Raw genomic sequence first — 19,997 nt, 5'->3', positions numbered from 1 at the left:
CCATTTATTATGCCTTTTTCTCTTTGTTTGTAGGCCTGACCGTTTGTCCTTGAGCCGTAGATGGTCAACATCCGCTAGCTGTCTTGCTCTGACTGGTGGCCTGGACATGATTTCAATGTGAGTCATCATACTGATTGTTTAATTAACACATGAATTTCAGTTTGTTCGTTAAAGTACTAACTTAGCTGTGTATTTTTACAGTGGACGTAGTGGTGCGGTGCAGGTGGTAGACTAGGTATTTCCTATATACACTATGTTACAAATTGCGGCCAGTGGAGCAACAAGCTGATGAGTTAATAGCACTAGTCTTCAGACAAATAACTTTATTTTCAACCTATAAAGCATATTTAGCTGTAGGTGGGGCCAATTAGCTGTAAGATCTGGCTTTTGTCTGTTAAGAGCCTTAGTAATGAATTTCAGAGTGAAGACCATAGCGCCTTTTTCCTAGTCAAGTATCGGGCACTGTATTCTTTTCAGAATGCACATGTCTTTTCAAGCATGTCATTGTGTTTGCTTTTAATAAGATAGGCAATAAACTCATAACCTTTAGACAAATGAGCATCTGTAAATTCAGATTTCACTATTTCAGAGTCAGCCAGACCGATTGAGCTTAAGGTTGTGCTGCGGATGCAGCCTGTGCAGTTCCGGGAGAAAGTCACTGTCTCGGGCAATGCGGTCTGGTATCAGGTAAGCACTATTGAAAGCCTCACACTTTTGGGGGGTCTGAAGCCTTGTGCTGTCAATGCGATCTGGTTCAAGTACAATAAGAATGCATTCTCAAAGCAGTACTTCATCAGATATGATTATCTCAAGCTTACAGTTCGCGGGCAGATATGACTTCGATTTGTTCTTGCTAGCAGAACCCCTACAGGCCAAACTATGCGTTAAGCACTATTTTCCACAGCAACCCTTGCAGACAGAAAACAATACTTAAAATTACTTCTGGCATTTAATTTCTAATTTCCTACATATCTCTTTTGTATGTTTGTTTTCCCCTTTTAACTCTGACATGCCATCTTGCTCACATTGATGGAGCATACCTGTTTTTTGTTTAGAGCCAAGTCCCCGCTGCTCGAGTTTGCCGTGTCAATAATGAGAAAGCCATGCATGATGTCTCCTCTATGTGTTTCCTTATCTCAGTGTGAACATAATTGCCAGTTTCAGGGGCCTAAACATTTTATGTTATTAAAGGTCTTGATGATCCTTGCCTGGCCTGCGGGTTTGTGTACTCCTACTCCGACTCTGTGTCCTGAACAGATGGTCCGCAGTGGTTGTCCAGCGCTGTGGACGATCCATCAACATCCTGAAAGGTCACACTACACCAGCGTGGCAGAAATTGATCCTGATAGTCATCCCCCAGGTAGTGGAATGAATGTCACTGACGACACAGAGGAATCACACCCAAATGACTTTCCTGCCCACGACATTAGTGTGGCCACTCGACGTAGGAATTCCTTAGCAAACATGCTCTTTTGCATGGTGACTGTGGACAGTGTTGCAAACTACGATTTCAACACTGGATTTTAAAGGAGAATACTTTAATAAAAATGTGCTGAACAGGACTTATTTATATGAGGAGAGACTATCTGGTATGCGCATTAAGTGTCACTTTGTGTCGTAAGCTGTTGAAGGAGCGATTTGCGCCTTTTTAAGTGTTAATTTTGGGTAGCCGGCTTGTATCGGCTTGAAAGCTGAAAATTATGCCTCTCATCATAATAGCATTAATTTTTGTAATTGCAATGTGTATGTTTAGATTGTAAGTGAAGCTTTTAATAATAATTTTCTTAAAAAACATGATTTCATATGCTGTCAGTGAGTTTTTTTATTGAAAAAAGTGCTTAAAATTTAAAAAAAGTCTCCTATTTCATCAAGAAAGTACACTGATTCACAATCAATACATTTATTTGGGCCTTTTGCTGATATATTGGTGAATTTTCGCATGCAATGATACCAGTTTTTGCCATGAAAGTTACGCGTAACAATAATTGGAGACGCAAAAATCAGCTGTCGTCACTTAGACTAAAAATCATGCATTCCGACTTGACTGCGGCCAATTTAGTCACCGCTTTAAATGGCCATTTTAAGGCCTTTACCCCCATCCGAATGCACTGAAATTGCATATTCATTGTTGGAAATAGTTGAAATCTCATGTGGAGAAAGTTTTGAAAAAGATAGGACAAAGTTGAGTTCCCTTAAAGGTTACATTACACTAAATCATTGTGTATCCCTCCGTGTGGTCCATTCGAAAGTAGTGCCTATTTCTAAAGAGTTCCTTTTCTCTTCTTGAATATAAGCCATTTAACAATGTGAGACATGTCTTTTGTGGTTATTTGTAATATCCTGTATGTGTCTGGAGTACTTTGATGCCTTGGATTGGAAGCTAACTTAAAAGATGAACTTTTGAGGGTGTGTTTTCTATTGTGTGGGGGCTTTTGTCGAAATTAGGATTCCGAAACACGTTTTTCTACGGTGGGTTCATTCGACAGCGATTTACTTTCTTAGAAGTTGCGAGACGGTATGTTTTTGATTGCAATTATTGGAAGATGACAGATCCATCTTTAAAATGATACAGGTTCGGAAAAATTGATACGTCGGAAGAGGCAAGAAAAAATGCTGTGAAAGTTGTCAGTTTTATAATGGGACCCTATGGGAATCGGAATTAGTGTAATATAACCTTTAAAAAGCACATTTACTGCAATGTCAAGGTCACATGGATTCGTCTGCAAGCGAGGACAAGTAGAAAATGAATTTTAATGAATGTTTTGATGATTTGGGTGCTAAAATAGATGAGAGGTGTCAATATTTTGGTCCAAATGGATGTTTTAGGTGGTTTTGGACTGTTCCGGATGGGTGGGGGACCTGGTATGGACAAGTAAGGGTAACATTTCCAACAAATCTTAAATGTAAATATTATTATGTCCATAGATTGAAGTTTCAGGTGGAGAGCAAGATGAAAAATATGCAAAATTACATGCATGCAACCCATTTATGCCATTTTCTCTTTGTTTGTAGGCCTGACCGTTTGTCCTTGAGCCGTAGATGGTCAACAATCCGCTAGCTGTCTTGCTCTGACTGGTGCACTGGACATGATTTCAATGTGAGTCATCATACTGATTGTTTAATTAACACATGAATTTCAGTTTTGTTCGTTAAAGTACTAACTTAGCTGTGTATTTTTACAGTGGACGTAGTGGTGCGGTGCAGGTGGTAGACTAGGTATTTCCATATATACACTATGTTTACAGAATTGCGGCCAGTGGAGCAACATAGCTGATGAGTTAATAGCACTAGTTCTTCAGACAAATAACTTTATTTTCAACCTATAAAGCATATTAGCTGTAGGTGGGGCCAATTAGCTGTAAGATCTGGCTTTTGTTCTGTTAAGCCCTTAGAGTAATGAATTTCAGAGTGAAGACCATAGCGCCTTTTCCTAGTCAAGTATCGGGCAGCTGTATGTCTTTTCAGAAATGCACATGTCTTTTCAAGCATGTCATTGTGTTTGCTTTTAATAAGATAGGCAATAAACTCATAACCTTTAGACAAATGAGCATCTGTAATTCAGATTTCACTATTTCAGAGTCAGCCAGACCATGATTGAGCTTAAGGGTTGTGCTGCGGATGCAGCCTGTGCAGTTCCGGGAGAAAGTCACTGTCTCGGGCAATGCGGTCTGGTATCAGGTAAGCACTATTGAAAGCCTCACACTTTGGGGGGTCTGAAGCCTTGTGCTGTCAATGCGATCTGGTTCAAGTACAATAAGAATGCATTCTCAAAGCAGTACTTCATCAGATATGGTTATCTCAAGCTTACAGTTCGCGGGCAGATATGACTTCGATTTGTTCTTGCTAGCAGAACCCCTACAGGCCAAACTATGCGTTAAGCACTATTTTCCACAGCAACCCTTGCAGACAGAAAAACAATACTTAAAATTACTTCTGGCATTTAATTTCTAATTTCCTGCATATCTCTTTTGTATGTTTGTTTGCCCTTTTTAACTCTGACATGCCATCTTGCTCACATTGATGGAGCATACCTGTTTTTGTTTAGAGCCAAGTCCCCGGCTGCTCGAGTTTGCCGTGTCAATATGAGAAAGCCCATGGCATGATGTCTCCTCTATGTGTTCCTTATCTCAGTGTTGAACATAATTGCCAGTTTCAGGGGCCTAAACATTTTATGTTATTAAAGGTCTTGATGATCCTTGCCTGACTGCGGGTTTGTGTACGCCTCAATCCGACTCTGTGTCCTGAACAGAGGCCGCAGTGGTTGCAGCGCTTGTGGACGATCCATCAACATCCTGAAAGGTCAACACTACACCAAGCTGGGAAAATTGATCCTGATAGTCATCCCCAGGTAGTGGAATGAATGTTCACTGAACTACAGAGGAATCACACCCAAATGACTTTCCTGCCACGACATTAGTGTGGCCACTCGCGTAGGAATTCCTTAGCAAACATGCTCTTTTGCATGGTGACTGTGGACATTTTTGCAAAACTTACGATTTCAACACTGGATTTTAAAGAGAATACTTAATAAAATGTCGCTAACAGGACTTATTTATATGAGAGAGACTATCTGGATGCGCATTAAGTGTCACTTTGTGTCGTAAGCTGTTGAAGGAGCGATTTGCGCCTTTTTAAGTGTTAATTTTGGGTAGCCGGCTTGTATCGGCTTGAAAGCTGAAAATTATGCCTCTCATCATAATAGCATTAATTTTTGTAATTGCAATGTGTATGTTTAGATTGTAAGTGAAGCTTTTAATAATAATTTTCTTAAAAAACATGATTTTATATGCTGTCAGTGAGTTTTTTATTGAAAAAAGTGCTTAAAATTTAAAAAAAGTCTCCTATTTCATCAAGAAAGTACACTGATTCACAATCAATACATTTATTTGGGCCTTTTGCTGATATATTGGTGAATTTCGCATGCAATGATACCAGTTTTTGCCATGAAAGTTACGCGTAACAATAATTGGAGACGCAAAATCAGCTGTCGTCACTTAGACTAAAAATCATGCATTCCGACTTGACTGCGGCCAATTTAGTCACCGCTTTAAATGGCCATTTTAAGGCCTTTACCCCCATCCGAATGCACTGAAATTGCATATTCATTGTGGAAATAGTTGAAATCTCATGTGGAGAAAGTTTGAAAAAGATAGGACAAAGTTGAGTTCCCTTAAAGGTTACATTACACTAAATCATTGTGTATCCCTCCGTGGTCCATTCGAAAGTAGTGCCTATTTCTAAAGAGTTCCTTTCTCTTCTTGAATATAAGCCATTTAACAATGTGAGACATGTCTTTTGTGGTTATTTGTAATATCCTGTATGTGTCTGGAGTACTTTGATGCCTTGGATTGGAAGCTAACTTAAAAGATGAACTTTTGAGGGTGTGTTTTCTATTGTGTGGGGCTTTTGTCGAAATTAGGATTCCGAAACACGTTTTTCTACGGTGGGTTCATTCGACAGCGATTTACTTTCTTAGAAGTTGCGAGACGGTATGTTTTTGATTGCAATTATTGGAAGATGACAGATCCATCTTTAAAATGATACCAGGTTCGGAAAAATTGATACGTCGGAAAGGCAAGAAAAATGCTGTGAAAGTTGTCAGTTTTATAATGGGACCCTATGGGAATCGGAATTAGTGTAATATAACCTTTAAAAAGCACATTTACTGCAATGTCAAGGTCACATGGATTCGTCTGCAAGCGAGACAAGTAGAAAATGAATTTTAATGAATGTTTTGATGATTTGGGTGCTAAAATAGATGAGAGGTGTCAATATTTTGGTCCAAATGGATGTTTTAGGTGGTTTTGGACTGTTCCGGATGGGTGGGGGACCTGGTATGGACAAGTAAGGGTAACATTTCCAACAAATCTTAAATGTAAATATTATTATGTCCATAGATTGAAGTTTCAGGTGGAGAGCAAGATGAAAAATATGCAAAATTACATGCATGCAACCCATTTATGCCATTTTTCTCTTTGTTTGTAGGCCTGACCGTTTGTCCTTGAGCCGTAGATGGTCAACAATCCGCTAGCTGTCTTGCTCTGACTGGTGCACTGGACATGATTTCAATGTGAGTCATCATACTGATTGTTTAATTAACACATGAATTTCAGTTTGTTCGTTAAAGTACTAACTTCGCTGTGTATTTTTACAGTGGACGTAGTGGTGCGGTGCAGGTGGTAGACTAGGTATTTCCATATATACACTATGTTTACAGAATTGCGGCCAGTGGAGCAACATAGCTGATGAGTTAATAGCACTAGTTCTTCAGACAAATAACTTTATTTTCAACCTATAAAGCATATTTAGCTGTAGGTGGGGCCAATTAGCTGTAAGATCTGGCTTTTGTTCTGTTAAGCCCTTAGAGTAATGAATTTCAGAGTGAAGACCATAGCGCCTTTTCCTAGTCAAGTATCGGGCAGCTGTATGTCTTTTCAGAAATGCACATGTCTTTTCAAGCATGTCATTGTGTTTGCTTTTAATAAGATAGGCAATAAACTCATAACCTTTAGACAAATGAGCATCTGTAAATTCAGATTTCACTATTTCAGAGTCAGCCAGACCATGATTGAGCTTAAGGGTTGTGCTGCGGATGCAGCCCTGTGCAGTTCCGGGAGAAAGTCACTGTCTCGGGCAATGCGGTCTGGTATCAGGTAAGCACTATTGAAAGCCTCACACTTTTGGGGGGTCTGAAGCCTTGTGCTGTCAATGCGATCTGGTTCAAGTACAATAAGAATGCATTCTCAAAGCAGTACTTCATCAGATATGGTTATCTCAAGCTTACAGTTCGCGGGCAGATATGACTTCGATTTGTTCTTGCTAGCAGAACCCCTACAGGCCAAACTATGCGTTAAGCACTATTTTCCACAGCAACCCTTGCAGACAGAAAAACAATACTTAAAATTACTTCTGGCATTTAATTTCTAATTTCCTACATATCTCTTTTGTATGTTTGTTTGCCCTTTTTAACTCTGACATGCCATCTTGCTCACATTGATGGAGCATACCTGTTTTTGTTTAGAGCCAAGTCCCCGGCTGCTCGAGTTTGCCGTGTCAATAATGAGAAAGCCATGGCATGATGTCTCCTCTATGTGTTTCCTTATCTCAGTGTTGAACATAATTGCCAGTTTCAGGGGCCTAAACATTTTATTTTATTAAAGGTCTGGATGATCCTTGCCTGACTGCGGGTTTGTGTACACCTCAATCCGACTCTGTGTCCTGAACAGAGGCCGCAGTGGTGCAGCGCTTGTGGACGATCCATCAACATCCTGAAAGGTCAACACTACACCAAGCTGGGAAAATTGATCCTGATAGTCATCCCCAGGTAGTGGAATGAATGTTCACTGAACTACAGAGGAATCACACCCAAATGACTTTCCTGCCACGACATTAGTGTGGCCACTCGCGTAGGAATTCCTTAGCAAACATGCTCTTTTGCATGGTGACTGTGGACATTTTTGCAAAACTTACGCTTTCAACACTGGATTTTAAAGAGAATACTTAATAAAATGTCGCTAACAGGACTTATTTATATGAGAGAGACTATCTGGATGCGCATTAAGTGTCACTTTGTGTCGTAAGCTGTTGAAGGAGCGATTTGCGCCTTTTTAAGTGTTAATTTTGGGTAGCCGGCTTGTATCGGCTTGAAAGCTGAAAATTATGCCTCTCATCATAATAGCATTAATTTTTGTAATTGCAATGTGTATGTTTAGATTGTAAGTGAAGCTTTTAATAATAATTTTCTTAAAAAACATGATTTTATATGCTGTCAGTGAGTTTTTTATTGAAAAAAGTGCTTAAAATTTAAAAAAAGTCTCCTATTTCATCAAGAAAAGTACACTGATTCACAATCAATACATTTATTTGGGCCTTTTGCTGATATATTGGTGAATTTCGCATGCAATGATACCAGTTTTTGCCATGAAAGTTACGCGTAACAATAATTGGAGACGCAAAATCAGCTGTCGTCACTTAGACTAAAAATCATGCATTCCGACTTGACTGCGGCCAATTTAGTCACCGCTTTAAATGGCCATTTTAAGGCCTTTACCCCCATCCGAATGCACTGAAATTGCATATTCATTGTGGAAATAGTTGAAATCTCATGTGGAGAAAGTTTGAAAAAGATAGGACAAAGTTGAGTTCCCTTAAAGGTTACATTACACTAATCATTGTGTATCCCTCCGTGGTCCATTCGAAAGTAGTGCCTATTTCTAAAGAGTTCCTTTTCTCTTCTTGAATATAAGCCATTTAACAATGTGAGACATGTCTTTTGTGGTTATTTGTAATATCCTGTATGTGTCTGGAGTACTTTGATGCCTTGGATTGGAAGCTAACTTAAAAGATGAACTTTTGAGGGTGTGTTTTCTATTGTGTGGGGCTTTTGTCGAAATTAGGATTCCGAAACACGTTTTTCTACGGTGGGTTCATTCGACAGCGATTTACTTTCTTAGAAGTTGCGAGACGGTATGTTTTTGATTGCAATTATTGGAAGATGACAGATCCATCTTTAAAATGATACCAGGTTCGGAAAAATTGATACGTCGGAAAGGCAAGAAAAATGCTGTGAAAGTTGTCAGTTTTATAATGGGACCCTATGGGAATCGGAATTAGTGTAATATAACCTTTAAAAAGCACATTTACTGCAATGTCAAGGTCACATGGATTCGTCTGCAAAGCGAGACAAGTAGAAAATGAATTTTAATGAATGTTTTGATGATTTGGGTGCTAAAATAGATGAGAGGTGTCAATATTTTGGTCCAAATGGATGTTTTAGGTGGTTTTGGACTGTTCCGGATGGGTGGGGGACCTGGTATGGACAAGTAAGGGTAACATTTCCAACAAATCTTAAATGTAAATATTATTATGTCCATAGATTGAAGTTTCAGGTGGAGAGCAAGATGAAAAATATGCAAAATTACATGCATGCAACCCATTTATGCCATTTTTCTCTTTGTTTGTAGGCCTGACCGTTTGTCCTTGAGCCGTAGATGGTCAACAATCCGCTAGCTGTCTTGCTCTGACTGGTGCACTGGACATGATTTCAATGTGAGTCATCATACTGATTGTTTAATTAACACATGAATTTCAGTTTGTTCGTTAAAGTACTAACTTAGCTGTGTATTTTTACAGTGGACGTAGTGGTGCGGTGCAGGTGGTAGACTAGGTATTTCCATATATACACTATGTTTACAGAATTGCGGCCAGTGGAGCAACATAGCTGATGAGTTAATAGCACTAGTTCTTCAGACAAATAACTTTATTTTCAACCTATAAAGCATATTTAGCTGTAGGTGGGGCCAATTAGCTGTAAGATCTGGCTTTTGTTCTGTTAAGCCCTTAGAGTAATGAATTTCAGAGTGAAGACCATAGCGCCTTTTCCTAGTCAAGTATCGGGCAGCTGTATGTCTTTTCAGAAATGCACATGTCTTTTCAAGCATGTCATTGTGTTTGCTTTTAATAAGATAGGCAATAAACTCATAACCTTTAGACAAATGAGCATCTGTAAATTCAGATTTCACTATTTCAGAGTCAGCCAGACCATGATTGAGCTTAAGGGTTGTGCTGCGGATGCAGCCTGTGCAGTTCCGGGAGAAAGTCACTGTCTCGGGCAATGCGGTCTGGTATCAGGTAAGCACTATTGAAAGCCTCACACTTTTGGGGGGTCTGAAGCCTTGTGCTGTCAATGCGATCTGGTTCAAGTACAATAAGAATGCATTCTCAAAGCAGTACTTCATCAGATATGGTTATCTCAAGCTTACAGTTCGCGGGCAGATATGACTTCGATTTGTTCTTGCTAGCAGAACCCCTACAGGCCAAACTATGCGTTAAGCACTATTTTCCACAGCAACCCTTGCAGACAGAAAAACAATACTTAAAATTACTTCTGGCATTTAATTTCTAATTTCCTGCATATCTCTTTTGTATGTTTGTTTGCCCTTTTTAACTCTGACATGCCATCTTGCTCACATTGATGGAGCATACCTGTTTTTGTTTAGAGCCAAGTCCCCGGCTGCTCGAGTTTGCCGTGTCAATGATGAGAAAGCCATGGCATGATGTCTCCTCTATGTGTTTCCTTATCTCAGTGTTGAACATAATTGCCAGTTTCAGGGGCCTAAACATTTTATGTTATTAAAGGTCTTGATGATCCTTGCCTGACTGCGGGTTTGTGTACAGCCTCAATCCGACTCTGTGTCCTGAACAGAGGCCGCAGTGGTGCAGCGCTTGTGGACGATCCATCAACATCCTGAAAGGTCAACACTACACCAAGCTGGGAAAATTGATCCTGATAGTCATCCCCAGGTAGTGGAATGAATGTTCACTGAACTACAGAGGAATCACACCCAAATGACTTTCCTGCCACGACATTAGTGTGGCCACTCGCGTAGGAATTCCTTAGCAAACATGCTCTTTTGCATGGTGACTGTGGACATTTTTGCAAAACTTACGATTTCAACACTGGATTTTAAGAGAATACTTAATAAAATGTCGCTAACAGGACTTATTTATATGAGAGAGACTATCTGGATGCGCATTAAGTGTCACTTTGTGTCGTAAGCTGTTGAAGGAGCGATTTGCGCCTTTTTAAGTGTTAATTTTGGGTAGCCGGCTTGTATCGGCTTGAAAGCTGAAAATTATGCCTCTCATCATAATAGCATTAATTTTTGTAATTGCAATGTGTATGTTTAGATTGTAAGTGAAGCTTTTAATAATAATTTTCTTAAAAAACATGATTTTATATGCTGTCAGTGAGTTTTTTATTGAAAAAAGTGCTTAAAATTTAAAAAAAGTCTCCTATTTCATCAAGAAAAGTACACTGATTCACAATCAATACATTTATTTGGGCCTTTTGCTGATATATTGGTGAATTTCGCATGCAATGATACCAGTTTTTGCCATGAAAGTTACGCGTAACAATAATTGGAGACGCAAAATCAGCTGTCGTCACTTAGACTAAAAATCATGCATTCCGACTTGACTGCGGCCAATTTAGTCACCGCTTTAAATGGCCATTTTAAGGCCTTTACCCCCATCCGAATGCACTGAAATTGCATATTCATTGTGGAAATAGTTGAAATCTCATGTGGAGAAAGTTTGAAAAAGATAGGACAAAGTTGAGTTCCCTTAAAGGTTACATTACACTAAATCATTGTGTATCCCTCCGTGGTCCATTCGAAAGTAGTGCCTATTTCTAAAGAGTTCCTTTTCTCTTCTTGAATATAAGCCATTTAACAATGTGAGACATGTCTTTTGTGGTTATTTGTAATATCCTGTATGTGTCTGGAGTACTTTGATGCCTTGGATTGGAAGCTAACTTAAAAGATGAACTTTTGAGGGTGTGTTTTCTATTGTGTGGGGCTTTTGTCGAAATTAGGATTCCGAAACACGTTTTTCTACGGTGGGTTCATTCGACAGCGATTTACTTTCTTAGAAGTTGCGAGACGGTATGTTTTTGATTGCAATTATTGGAAGATGACAGATCCATCTTTAAAATGATACCAGGTTCGGAAAAATTGATACGTCGGAAAGGCAAGAAAAATGCTGTGAAAGTTGTCAGTTTTATAATGGGACCCTATGGGAATCGGAATTAGTGTAATATAACCTTTAAAAAGCACATTTACTGCAATGTCAAGGTCACATGGATTCGTCTGCAAACGAGACAAGTAGAAAATGAATTTTAATGAATGTTTTGATGATTTGGGTGCTAAAATAGATGAGAGGTGTCAATATTTTGGTCCAAATGGATGTTTTAGGTGGTTTTGGACTGTTCCGGATGGGTGGGGGACCTGGTATGGACAAGTAAGGGTAACATTTCCAACAAATCTTAAATGTAAATATTATTATGTCCATAGATTGAAGTTTCAGGTGGAGAGCAAGATGAAAAATATGCAAAATTACATGCATGTAACCCATTTATGCCATTTTTCTCTTTGTTTGTAGGACTGACCGTTTGTCCTTGAGCCGTAGATGGTCAACAATCCGCTAGCTGTCTTGCTCTGACTGGTGCACTGGACATGATTTCAATGTGAGTCATCATACTGATTGTTTAATTAACACATGAATTTCAGTTTGTTCGTTAAAGTACTAACTTCGCTGTGTATTTTTACAGTGGACGTAGTGGTGCGGTGCAGGTGGTAGACTAGGTATTTCCATATATACACTATGTTTACAGAATTGCGGCCAGTGGAGCAACATAGCTGATGAGTTAATAGCACTAGTTCTTCAGACAAATAACTTTATTTTCAACCTATAAAGCATATTTAGCTGTAGGTGGGGCCAATTAGCTGTAAGATCTGGCTTTTGTTCTGTTAAGCCCTTAGAGTAATGAATTTCAGAGTGAAGACCATAGCGCCTTTTCCTAGTCAAGTATCGGGCAGCTGTATGTCTTTTCAGAAATGCACATGTCTTTTCAAGCATGTCATTGTGTTTGCTTTTAATAAGATAGGCAATAAACTCATAACCTTTAGACAAATGAGCATCTGTAAATTCAGATTTCACTATTTCAGAGTCAGCCAGACCATGATTGAGCTTAAGGGTTGTGCTGCGGATGCAGCCTGTGCAGTTCCGGGAGAAAGTCACTGTCTCGGGCAATGCGGTCTGGTATCAGGTAAGCACTATTGAAAGCCTCACACTTTTGGGGGGTCTGAAGCCTTGTGCTGTCAATGCGATCTGGTTCAAGTACAATAAGAATGCATTCTCAAAAGCAGTACTTCATCAGATATGGTTATCTCAAGCTTACAGTTCGCGGGCAGATATGACTTCGATTTGTTCTTGCTAGCAGAACCCCTACAGGCCAAACTATGCGTTAAGCACTATTTTCCACAGCAACCCTTGCAGACAGAAAAACTATACTTAAAATTACTTCTGGCATTTAATTTCTAATTTCCTGCATATCTCTTTTGTATGTTTGTTTGCCCTTTTTAACTCTGACATGCCATCTTGCTCACATTGATGGAGCATACCTGTTTTTGTTTAGAGCCAAGTCCCCGGCTGCTCGAGTTTGCCGTGTCAATGATGAGAAAGCCATGGCATGATGTCTCCTCTATGTGTTTCCTTATCTCAGTGTTGAACATAATTGCCAGTTTCAGGGGCCTAAACATTTTATGTTATTAAAGGTCTTGATGATCCTTGCCTGACTGCGGGTTTGTGTACGCCTCAATCCGACTCTGTGTCCTGAACAGAGGCCGCAGTGGTGCAGCGCTTGTGGACGATCCATCAACATCCTGAAAGGTCAACACTACACCAAGCTGGGAAAATTGATCCTGATAGTCATCCCCAGGTAGTGGAATGAATGTTCACTGAACTACAGAGGAATCACACCCAAATGACTTTCCTGCCACGACATTAGTGTGGCCACTCGCGTAGGAATTCCTTAGCAAACATGCTCTTTTGCATGGTGACTGTGGACATTTTTGCAAAACTTACGATTTCAACACTGGATTTTTAAGAGAATACTTAATAAAATGTCGCTAACAGGACTTATTTATATGAGAGAGACTATCTGGATGCGCATTAAGTGTCACTTTGTGTCGTAAGCTGTTGAAGGAGCGATTTGCGCCTTTTTAAGTGTTAATTTTGGGTAGCCGGCTTGTATCGGCTTGAAAGCTGAAAATTATGCCTCTCATCATAATAGCATTAATTTTTGTAATTGCAATGTGTATGTTTAGATTGTAAGTGAAGCTTTTAATAATAATTTTCTTAAAAAACATGATTTCATATGCTGTCAGTGAGTTTTTTATTGAAAAAAGTGCTTAAAATTTAAAAAAAGTCTCCTATTTCATCAAGAAAAGTACACTGATTCACAATCAATACATTTATTTGGGCCTTTTGCTGATATATTGGTGAATTTCGCATGCAATGATACCAGTTTTTGCCATGAAAGTTACGCGTAACAATAATTGGAGACGCAAAATCAGCTGTCGTCACTTAGACTTAAAATCATGCATTCCGACTTGACTGCGGCCAATTTAGTCACCGCTTTAAATGGCCATTTTAAGGCCTTTACCCCCATCCGAATGCACTGAAATTGCATATTCATTGTGGAAATAGTTGAAATCTCATGTGGAGAAAGTTTGAAAAAGATAGGACAAAGTTGAGTTCCCTTAAAGGTTACATTACACTAAATCATTGTGTATCCCTCCGTGGTCCATTCGAAAGTAGTGCCTATTTCTAAAGAGTTCCTTTTCTCTTCTTGAATATAAGCCATTTAACAATGTGAGACATGTCTTTTGTGGTTATTTGTAATATCCTGTATGTGTCTGGAGTACTTTGATGCCTTGGATTGGAAGCTAACTTAAAAGATGAACTTTTGAGGGTGTGTTTTCTATTGTGTGGGGCTTTTGTCGAAATTAGGATTCCGAAACACGTTTTTCTACGGTGGGTTCATTCGACAGCGATTTACTTTCTTAGAAGTTGCGAGACGGTATGTTTTTGATTGCAATTATTGGAAGATGACAGATCCATCTTTAAAATGATACCAGGTTCGGAAAAATTGATACGTCGGAAAGGCAAGAAAAATGCTGTGAAAGTTGTCAGTTTTATAATGGGACCCTATGGGAATCGGAATTAGTGTAATATAACCTTTAAAAAGCACATTTACTGCAATGTCAAGGTCACATGGATTCGTCTGCAAGCGAGACAAGTAGAAAATGAATTTTAATGAATGTTTTGATGATTTGGGTGCTAAAATAGATGAGAGGTGTCAATATTTTGGTCCAAATGGATGTTTTAGGTGGTTTTGGACTGTTCCGGATGGGTGGGGGACCTGGTATGGACAAGTAAGGGTAACATTTCCAACAAATCTTAAATGTAAATATTATTATGTCCATAGATTGAAGTTTCAGGTGGAGAGCAAGATGAAAAATATGCAAAATTACATGCATGCAACCCATTTATGCCATTTTTCTCTTTGTTTGTAGGCCTGACCGTTTGTCCTTGAGCCGTAGATGGTCAACAATCCGCTAGCTGTCTTGCTCTGACTGGTGCACTGGACATGATTTCAATGTGAGTCATCATACTGATTGTTTAATTAACACATGAATTTCAGTTTGTTCGTTAAAGTACTAACTTCGCTGTGTATTTTTACAGTGGACGTAGTGGTGCGGTGCAGGTGGTAGACTAGGTATTTCCATATATACACTATGTTTACAGAATTGCGGCCAGTGGAGCAACATAGCTGATGAGTTAATAGCACTAGTTCTTCAGACAAATAACTTTATTTTCAACCTATAAAGCATATTTAGCTGTAGGTGGGGCCAATTAGCTGTAAGATCTGGCTTTTGTTCTGTTAAGCCCTTAGAGTAATGAATTTCAGAGTGAAGACCATAGCGCCTTTTCCTAGTCAAGTATCGGGCAGCTGTATGTCTTTTCAGAAATGCACATGTCTTTTCAAGCATGTCATTGTGTTTGCTTTTAATAAGATAGGCAATAAACTCATAACCTTTAGACAAATGAGCATCTGTAAATTCAGATTTCACTATTTCAGAGTCAGCCAGACCATGATTGAGCTTAAGGGTTGTGCTGCGGATGCAGCCTGTGCAGTTCCGGGAGAAAGTCACAGTCTCGGGCAATGCGGTCTGGTATCAGGTAAGCACTATTGAAAGCCTCACACTTTTGGGGGGGTCTGAAGCCTTGTGCTGTCAATGCGATCTGGTTCAAGTACAATAAGAATGCATTCTCAAAGCAGTACTTCATCAGATATGGTTATCTCAAGCTTACAGTTCGCGGGCAGATATGACTTCGATTTGTTCTTGCTAGCAGAACCCCTACAGGCCAAACTATGCGTTAAGCACTATTTTCCACAGCAACCCTTGCAGACAGAAAAACAATACTTAAAATTACTTCTGGCATTTAATTTCTAATTTCCTGCATATCTCTTTTGTATGTTTGTTTGCCCTTTTTAACTCTGACATGCCATCTTGCTCACATTGATGGAGCATACCTGTTTTTGTTTAGAGCCAAGTCCCCGGCTGCTCGAGTTTGCCGTGTCAATGATGAGAAAGCCAAGGCATGATGTCTCCTCTATGTGTTTCCTTATCTCAGTGTTGAACATAATTGCCAGTTTCAGGGGCCTAAACATTTTATGTTATTAAAGGTCTTGATGATCCTTGCCTGACTGCGGGTTTGTGTACGCCTCAATCCGACTCTGTGTCCTGAACAGAGGCCGCAGTGGTGCAGCGCTTGTGGACGATCCATCAACATCTTGAAAGGTCAACACTACACCAAGCTGGGAAAATTGATCCTGATAGTCATCCCCAGGTAGTGGAATGAATGTTCACTGAACTACAGAGGAATCACACCCAAATGACTTTCCTGCCACGACATTAGTGTGGCCACTCGCGTAGGAATTCCTTAGCAAACATGCTCTTTTGCATGGTGACTGTGGACATTTTTGCAAAACTTACGATTTCAACACTGGATTTTAAAGAGAATACTTAATAAAATGTCGCTAACAGGACTTATTTATATGAGAGAGACTATCTGGATGCGCATTAAGTGTCACTTTGTGTCGTAAGCTGTTGAAGGAGCGATTTTCGCCTTTTTAAGTGTTAATTTTGGGTAGCCGGCTTGTATCGGCTTGAAAGCTGAAAATTATGCCTCTCATCATAATAGCATTAATTTTTGTAATTGCAATGTGTATGTTTAGATTGTAAGTGAAGCTTTTAATAATAATTTTCTTAAAAAACATGATTTCATATGCTGTCAGTGAGTTTTTTATTGAAAAAAGTGCTTAAAATTAAAAAAAAGTCTCCTATTTCATCAAGAAAAGTACACTGATTCACAATCAATACATTTATTTGGGCCTTTTGCTGATATATTGGTGAATTTCGCATGCAATGATACCAGTTTTTGCCATGAAAGTTACGCGTAACAATAATTGGAGACGCAAAATCAGCTGTCGTCACTTAGACTAAAAATCATGCATTCCGACTTAACTGCGGCCAATTTAGTCACCGCTTTAAATGGCCATTTTAAGGCCTTTACCCCCATCCGAATGCACTGAAATTGCATATTCATTGTGGAAATAGTTGAAATCTCATGTGGAGAAAGTTTGAAAAAGATAGGACAAAGTTGAGTTCCCTTAAAGGTTACATTACACTAAATCATTGTGTATCCCTCCGTGGTCCATTCGAAAGTAGTGCCTATTTCTAAAGAGTTCCTTTTCTCTTCTTGAATATAAGCCATTTAACAATGTGAGACATGTCTTTTGTGGTTATTTGTAATATCCTGTATGTGTCTGGAGTACTTTGATGCCTTGGATTGGAAGCTAACTTAAAAGATGAACTTTTGAGGGTGTGTTTTCTATTGTGTGGGGCTTTTGTCGAAATTAGGATTCCGAAACACGTTTTTCTACGGTGGGTTCATTCGACAGCGATTTACTTTCTTAGAAGTTGCGAGACGGTTTGTTTTTGATTGCAATTATTGGAAGATGACAGATCCATCTTTAAAATGATACCAGGTTCGGAAAAATTGATACGTCGGAAAGGCAAGAAAAATGCAGTGAAAGTTGTCAGTTTTATAATGGGACCCTATGGGAATCGGAATTAGTGTAATATAACCTGTACCAGGATACAATCAAACGGAACGCCGGATATCGATTTTGCGGGAAAAACAGGCTGGTCCCCCGATTGCACAATGTTTATAATATAAAGCGTTCGCAGCGACGGGATGTTATTTTGCAGGTCACAATACAATAATTCTGGTAATCGCCGAATTCGACCGGACGGAGATGGAAAAAAATCGCCGAACTCGGAACTCGACGGGGAAAAATTAACAAAAAAGGAAAATATTGGATAATAAGTTTTTGGGTCGGCCCCAAAAAGATAGGGTCGGTCGCGTGACCGGAAACACAACTATTTTTCTTTTTGGCCTTAATTGATTGATTGAGTGTCGTATTAACCTAATATAGTTAACATTGAGAACAATTACTAAATCATAACATTGAGAACAATTACTAAATCATATAGAAATTAGTTATGTAGAATATGATTATTAAGTTGAAACTATTATCCTAAAGAGTATACTAAATATTGATGCATGCATAAATCATGTTTATAAAACAGAACTGTTATTATTTTATTTTATTTTTAGAAATTATCTTTAATATGATTATTAGCGTATGATTAAGTAAATAAACATAAATTATGTAAATGAAACAGAGCAGTATATTTTAAATTGTGTAGAAATTGGCCTCAAAGAAAATGTTCAATTATAATAAAAACATTAAGGTATAAGATAATTATTATTTAATTATATAAATATTAAAATGGTAAACAGCGCAACTTAAAGGCCAATTTATTGCTTCCCTGCTTTGACAATAAAATTTAGGGCGAACGGACCTAGGGCGAACAGGTTTTAGGGCGAACAGAAATTAGGGCGAACGGACCCGGATTCCTTTTGGACGGGCCCCGCTACCATTTCCCTATAGGTGAAAAAAAACACTGTCATTTTTTTTCATTTATAATTTTTAGACTCCAGTACTGAATGAATATGAATTGGTTTTTAAAGGTCCTGTATACGGATTAAATGCATAACCTTTATATAAATTTGCTTCATTATTTGAAAAATATGCTTCTATAATTAGGTATTTGAAGAAGTGACAACTGTTTTTTCCTGTATTTGTCGTGACTGATGAGTAGCATGTATTATTTAAAATGTTAAATAAATCCACTTTACATACAAACTATTTAAAACTAATAATTTAACAATAATACATGTAAAATATTTTCAAAATTGCTCCAAAACTTTCATCGAAAACCATGCATGGCTCGAGTGACAAAAGTTTTGCAATTTTTATATAAATACCCTTATATTCATTCACCGATATATGTAGAAATGTATCCAAGAAAATGAGCATACTTTGATTTATAGCGTGACATAAATATGTTACGACTCTGGTTGACTTTCGATACGGGGTTGGCTTCAGCGTACAGGTATGTCAATACTATATAAACTATATCTGTTTCATTTACATAATGGTGACACCATAAAAGTAAAATAAAGAACAAGAGAAAGGTTACACCTCACTGTTAAAAAACGTAAAATATTGACGGGGCTACATATGTCCCTTAACATATTGCTTATCTTTCAATTATGATCCTCTCCAACTTAGAATATGCCTATATTACACTGACCTTATTGAATATGAACAATTTCCCCATGATGGCTTACGTTATACTATCAAGCACTCGAATAGTCGAGCGCGCTGTCCTCTGACAGCTCTTCTTTTGTTCGGTCCACAACTCTTTCATTCATCAAGGGATTTTCAATTTTTTTGGAACAAATTCCACCATAATGAGAGAACATGCCATGCGAAACACCAAGAACCATATTTTCCAGGTCAAGGTCACATTTGGATGGCAGATATAAATCGCACTGTGCTGTCACTTTTTAACTACAGTTGCCACCAGTGTCTAACACTTTGTTAATATAAGTGATTTTACACAAGTTTGATTTTCGGCTACTTTTGGCTACAGTTTCCGTTAACGGCTGACAATTTGTTCATTTAATATAGGTAATTGTACCAAAGTTTTGTTTTTGGCTACTTTTTTGGCTACAGTTGCCGCTAGCGGCTGACAATTTGTCAAATTAATTGACATATTTCGCAGTGTTTGTTTCTGGCTACCTTTTGGCTACAGACGCCGCTAGCGGCTATAGGTTTTGGCTACTCAGCCGCAACCTAGCCGCTACTGGCTAACTTTCGCTACCTCCAGGATACCCGTTTCGGCTACCTTTTCAGGTAGCGGCTAGGTAGCCGCTACCTAGCGGCTAGTCAGCCGCTACCTTTTTATTTCTGTAAGGGTAATGCTATGCCTACGGTAAAGAATTAAGGGGCATGAATGAGCTACCTCTGACCTTTTTAAAACGAATTATTTTAGGAAAGTGTAGGTACAAAACCAAAAAAAAAGATTGAATTAACCAAAATGTAACTTTATTGAAAGTAAATTTACGATTAAAATAACAAAATACTATTTTTTTTAATAATTGGTACTTTTATT

The 19,997-nt window shown here is 38.6% G+C and overlaps 1 long non-coding RNA gene across 4 annotated transcripts; it reads left to right on the top strand.

The window, feature by feature from the left end:
* The first annotated feature begins 70 nt into the window (after positions 1-70).
* On the top strand, positions 71-17,398 carry LOC127872025 (uncharacterized). 4 transcript variants are annotated; one of them, XR_008045693.1, is made up of 9 exons: positions 71-117; positions 3,578-3,678; positions 7,161-7,324; positions 8,964-9,048; positions 12,507-12,607; positions 13,116-13,279; positions 14,919-15,003; positions 15,485-15,585; positions 16,094-17,398. It is a non-coding gene; the product is annotated as an uncharacterized LOC127872025 (long non-coding RNA). The 4 variants fall into 4 exon arrangements; XR_008045692.1 differs by lacking the exons at positions 71-117; positions 8,964-9,048 and adding exons at positions 2,787-3,097; positions 11,941-12,025; XR_008045690.1 differs by lacking the exon at positions 71-117 and adding an exon at positions 2,787-3,097 and having other exon boundaries at positions 16,094-16,617.
* The last annotated feature ends 2,599 nt before the right edge of the window (positions 17,399-19,997 follow it).

The sequence above is a fragment of the Dreissena polymorpha genome, chromosome 3 (genome assembly GCF_020536995.1).
Source record: "Dreissena polymorpha isolate Duluth1 chromosome 3, UMN_Dpol_1.0, whole genome shotgun sequence".
In the NCBI taxonomy this organism is placed as follows: domain Eukaryota; kingdom Metazoa; phylum Mollusca; class Bivalvia; order Myida; family Dreissenidae; genus Dreissena; species Dreissena polymorpha.
Note: the sequence above shows the minus strand (reverse complement) of the source record. Positions and strands in the feature narration are given on the sequence as shown.